This window comes from Myotis daubentonii, chromosome 16 (assembly GCF_963259705.1).
Source record: "Myotis daubentonii chromosome 16, mMyoDau2.1, whole genome shotgun sequence".
NCBI lineage: Eukaryota > Metazoa > Chordata > Mammalia > Chiroptera > Vespertilionidae > Myotis > Myotis daubentonii.
In genome coordinates this window covers 17,672,177-17,678,176 of record NC_081855.1, presented here as the reverse complement: position 1 = coordinate 17,678,176, position 6,000 = coordinate 17,672,177, and positions in this window count along the sequence as shown.

Below are 6,000 nucleotides of genomic sequence, written 5' to 3'. Positions count from 1 at the left end.
TTGTTGGTGTCTCCAACGGGATCAGAGGGCCGGGCATTCTTTGCTCTTGCCCAACCTGGGCCTGTGACCTGGCATCTGAGGCTAGGCCCCAGCTTCCTTGGGGGCTCTGCCTCCAGACTCCCCAGCTCAGGCTGAGGGGCTTCAGTCTCCTGGAGAGTCAAGTTCCCCAGCAGCATGGCGGGGGGGGGGGGGGGGTGAGATGTGGGGAGAGGCAGGAGACCAGGCTTCCCCCCTCACCAGAGATTGGTGCCCACAAACCTCCGCTGACTCCTGCTGGGTGCCCGGGCTCTTGGTTCATTAACTCCTCTCCTCCCCAGAGCACATCCAGGATGAGGAAACGCAGACCCTGAGAGGTAAGAGCTAACCCAGGTTCACACTGCGAGGAGGCTGCACCGGGGGCATGGAGTTGGGGCAGCCTGACTCCAGGACCTTGTGCAGTCTCCGCAGGGCCCTGAGGTCTCAGAGACGGCTCAGTGGTTGAGCGTCGACCTATGAACCAGGAGGTCACAGTTCGATTCCAGGTCAGGCCACATGCCTGGGTTGCAGGCTAGATCCCCAGTGTGGGGCATGTAGGAGGCAGCCAATCAATGATTCTCTCTCATCATTGATGTTTCTATCTCTCTTCCTCTCCCTTCTCTGAAATAAAAATATTTTTTAAAAAATAAAATAAAATACTAGAGATAATCCTCAGAAACGAAAAAGTTACTAAAATCAAAACTATGCCACGATGGTGGTATATCTACCTGTGCACTCTGAGAATTCATCCACCCTTTACATTTATTCCTTTAAGAATATATGCCTCGCCCTAGCTGGTTTGGCTCAGTGGATAGAGCTTCGGCCCGAGGGCTGAAGGGTCCTGGGTTCAATTCCGACCTGGGTTGCGGGCTTGATCCCCAGTAGGGGCGTTGCAGGAGGCAGCTGATCAATGATTCTTTCTCATCATTGATGTTTCTGTCTCTCCCTTCCTCTTCTTTTCTCTCTGGAATCAATAAATAAATTTCATATATATATATATATATATATATATATATATATTTTTTTTTTTTTTAAGATTAACTACATACTACAGGGCTCATAAAGAGTTGCAAGCAGGATAGTGGTGAAGTCAGATCTCTAAGCTGATAGCCTGGCCGTGGAATAGGTCATGGGTCAGAGGTGGGTTACTGAGAGGAGGGGGTGAGGTCAGGTGGCTGCGGGGCTGGTCTCAGTGAGGCCAGACAGGAGGGCCACTCGGGCAGGACTTGGCAAAGGAATGGCGTGGACCTGCGGCTGCTGAAAGTGCAGTGGGAGGAGGGGATGGGGCAGGGGCACAGCAGCACGCCCGCCAGGACCCAGAAGCCTGATGGAAACGGATCAGGAGTCCACAGAGCTTTCGGGGCTGGAGACGCCGAACTCATCATCGCGGGTGTGGCCCAGATGTGGCCAGTGCCCGAGATGACACCACCCAGCGAGAGGGCACAGTGGGGAGGGAGCAAGCAGCCAGGACAGAGTCCTGCCAGTGGGAAGAGCAGAGGGAAGAGCCCCGGGTTGCCAGTCATACCAACTGGAAGGCGAAGTGGCCTTCAGGGCCAGCTCTTGGCACCCGGAGTGCCAGGCTCCGTGCTGGCTTCCCACAGAGGGTGACCTGTGGTTCTCCAAATCTAGGAGAGGGTGTGGGTGGCACTGAAGCAGGAGATGCTAGAGGAGGTACCTCCGGCTGGAGCCTCAGGGCCAGGACTAGCAGCAAGGGGAGAGGGGGCCCCAGGGCTGCAGGAAGAGAGGACCACGCACACACGTCTAAACAGGAGCCGGAACAACCCACCCCAGGGCTTCAACATCCGCTCCCTCAGCCTGCAGTGCCTGGGGCCCGCCGAGGTCCCTCCCCCTGCTGCTCTCCCCTCCCCTCCCCTCTCCTCCTCCACTGCCTCCATCCCAGGCACCCCCCTCTTTTCAGTCCTGGGGTGGCCAGGGTTCTGTGACCCAGGGCCCCCTCTGCTCCTCTTTCCTACTCAACTTTTAGAAAAATTTAAAACTCCAAATGTTTCCAGGGTTTTTTTAACTTTCAAGTTTACCCGGTAACTGCGACTAGAACATGAAGCCAGTGGCAGTAATGATTCCGTGTTGGCCCTGACCAGTTTCGTTCGGTGATTAGAGCTTTGGCCTGAGGGCCTTGGGGTCTCGGGTTCCATTCCTGGCCAAGGGCACATCTTGGGCTGCAGGTACCCCAGTCCCAGTGTGTGGGAGAGGCAACCAATGTGTCTCTCTCATGTGGAGGTTTCTCCCTCCCTCCCTCCCTCCCTTCCTTCCACTTTCTCTAAAAATCACTGGAAAAAATATCCTTGGGTGAGAATTTTTTTAAAAAATTATGATTACTGTTTCCTAAGTGTGCCAGGAAGGGTGCCTAAGGCTACACGGATTATCCCTTTGTTCCTCACCGGAGTCCTGGGAGGAGGGTAGTTATTACCCCCATTTCACAGCTGGGGGAAATGAGGCCCGGAATGAAGTGGGGCATCCACAGCGACACCGCACCTCATCCCACCCCACAGCCATCTCGGGACCGGCTCTGCTGCCCCTTCCGGACCTTCTCCACCAGCGTGGAGGCCGACGCAGTTGCTCCCTGCTTACAGCTCCAACAGGACTTCCTATGGCACCATTTTATTTTATTTTTTTTAATATATTTTATTGATTTTTTGCAGAGAGGAAGGGAGAGGGATAGAGAGTTAGAAACATCGATGAGAGAGAAACATCGACCAGCTGCCTCTTGCACACCGCCTCCTGGGGATGTGCCCGCAACCAAGTACATGCCCTTGACCAGAATCGAACCCGGGACCCTTCAGTCTGTAGGCCGATGCTCTATCCACTGAGCCAAACCAGTAAGGGCTATTTTATTTTTTATTGTTTATTGATTTCAGAGAAGAAGGGAGAGGGAGAGATAGAAACATCAACAATGAGAGAGAATCATTGATCGGCTGCCTGCTGCACACCCCCCACTGGGGAAGGAGCCCACAACCCGGGCATGTGCCCTGACTGGGAATCGAACCGTGACCTCCTGGTTCATGGGTCAGTGCATAACCACTGAGCCACACCAGCCAGGCCTATGGCACTATCTTAAAAATCCATAGACAGTCCTCAGGCCTTGCTTACTTCCCTGATCCAGCTACTTACCTCCCTTCCCCCACCCTGCCGCACCCTCGTCCTCCTCTCTCCTCGGACAATCCAAACTTCTTCCTGCCTCAAACGTTCCTCCAAGAGGAGGCGTCTGTGACCACCCTGTCCAAACTAGCAAGGACACACACCCAGCATCATGTTCTTTGCTTAACAGCATCATCATCATAACTTATCAACACTCCTTTACTTCCTACTGTCTGTTGCCCCCCCCCCCCATGGGCCCCATGTTCCCTGAGGGCAGGGACGTTGCATTCCCAGCATTTTAAACTCTTCCTGACCCCAAGGAAGATCCAAACAGGTGTTTGCTGAGACCAATAGAGGGGCATGGAGGGGTCAGAACTGGAGCCTCGGTGGCCTGTCCATTCACACAGGTCTCCGTAACCAGCAGGAAGAGCGTCGCGGATCTGGGGGACCACATCCCAAACTGCTGGCGCGCTTCCCTCTGAACTATGTGGAATGAGATGGGGAGGGAGCTTTTTATTTCTAGTCATATGTATTTCCATATTTACTTGAATGTCGGTAAGGTACATGTATTACTTTTGTAATCTAAAAAATACTGCACGTGCCCGGCCAGTGTGGCTCAGTGGTTGAGCATCAACCTATGAACCAGGAGGTCACGGTTCAATTACCGGTCAGGGCACATGCTCCATCCCCAGTGCGGGGTGTGCAGGAGGCAGCTGGTCAATGATTCTCTCTCATCATTGATGTTTCTACCTCTCTCTCCCTCTCCCTTCCTCTCTGAAATGAAAAAAAATATTTTTTTTTAAATGCATGCAAAACTAGGTAATTTCACCCCTTCTCGGAGAACCCTCCTTAAGCCTGTAGAGCCAGACACCTCACCTGCACACCTTCCCAGCTCAGACGTCTCCCTTCGGCTAACGGCAGAGACCATCAGCACAGCCTCGAAAGTGTTTCTACGCAGAACCAAGCTAAGAGGCTTATTTGAAAAACATCTTGGGGAGCAGAGCTTCTCCACCCAGCAAGACATCAGATTCACCGGGGAGGCTTCCCGAATGCAGAGTCCTGGGCCCCGCCCCCAGGACGGGGCTCCGTCGGGTAGAGGCCTGCACAGAACTGCGCACGCGGTCCAGAGAGAGCACCTCTCCAAGTTCTCTGCCTCTGACCTTGGATCGCTAGGGCTGGGGCAGCCCACCCTCCCCAGAACCAGTGCCCCTGGGGCCTGGCCTTTTGCATCCCTCTCTCCACTTCCGTCAGGGGGGCTGTAGGACTGCCCTGTGGTCTGGCCGGTGCGCTCAGTGTTTGAGTGCCGACTCCTGCACCAAGAAGTCGCTGGTTCAATCCCTGGTCCAGACACATGCCCTGGTTGTAGACGTGATCCCCAGGGGGGCAGGAAGCCAATCAATGTTTATGCTTCTCTCTCTCCCTTTCTCTCTCAAATCAATAAAAACATTTTAAAAAATGTTAAGCTGTCCTTTCACACTGTTCAGGATTGACCATTACGCTTAGCACCCTGCAACCTCAGCCTTCCCCCGAGGCCCCGAGGCCCCCCAGTCAGAGGGGGAAGGGGCCACACCCCACTGGGACCAGCAATGGTTCATTTCTGCTGCCGCTGAGGCCTTCATGGCGGGAGCCTGTCAGCCTATGAACAGAGGCAGAAGCAGAGCTGAGAGCCCTGCCCTCCATGCCACATCTGAGGAGCTTCCGTTGGACTTATGGCCAGAAAAAGGACTCCCTGAAAGGACGAGAGGCCCTGGCCGGGGAGCTCCGTTGGTTAGAGCATCATGCCCACATGCCAAGGTTAAGGGTTCCATCCCCAGGCAGGGCACACACAAGGGGCAACCAATACTATAAATGCACAAATAGGTGGAACAAATCCATGTTTCTCTCTTGCTCTCTCCCTTCCGCTCTCTAATATCAATAAGTAAAATTTAAAAACAAAAGGACTAGAATTTTGTCTTTATATCTAACAATAATATATAAGTGTATGCTCTAACCGGTTTGGATCAGTGGATAGAGCATCGGCCTGCGGACTGAAGGGTCCCGGGTTCGATTCTGGTCAAGGGCATGTACCTTGGTTGCAGGCACATCCCCAGTGGGGGATGTGCAGGAGGCAGCTGATCGATGTTTCTCTCTCATCGATGTTTCCAACTCTCTATCCCTCTCCCTTCTATATATATATATGCCATTTCCTTTTTTGCCTGGTCTGCTAGGAAGCTCAGAAATTATCTTTATCCTCACAGCAACTGTTTCTCCTATTTCTATCTTTAGTATTAAGTTCTATTTTCCTACCCTTATCAATTGCAAAACTGCTTCAAATCTTTTTTTAAAATATATTTTACTGATTTTTTACAGAGAGGAAGGGAGAGGGATAGAGAGCCAGAAACATCGATCAGCTGCCTCCTGCACACCCCCCGCTGGGGATGTGCCCGCAACCAAGGTACATGCCCTTGACCAGAATCGAACCTGGGACCCTTCAGATGCTCTATCCACTGAGCCAAACAGGTTAGGACTGCTTCAAATCTTTTCTGTAGAGATGAGGCATAAAGAAATCCAATGAATAAGTATTTACACAGCATTTCTCATCAGCAAACCTCTGTGAAGACGGTCGCTGGAGCCCAGCTCAGGCCACAGCTCCATGAACAGGAACAGAAAGTGGCCTCTGTGTTTCCCTTCACAGACCTCGTGCTGCCTGACGGGACCAACAGCCCTGAGAGGGGTCAGGGCTGAGCTAAGTTTTCAGGTTTTCAGGAACGTATGCCTCCTTGTAGGGCTGTCAGTGAAAGGACAGAGCTCCAGTGCCTCCAGGCTCATCCCCTGATTTGCAGGTTCCCTCCAAGGCCCCTCCAGACCCCTCTACCCTGGGGGTTGGGGGGATCAGCCCTATGCTCCCAC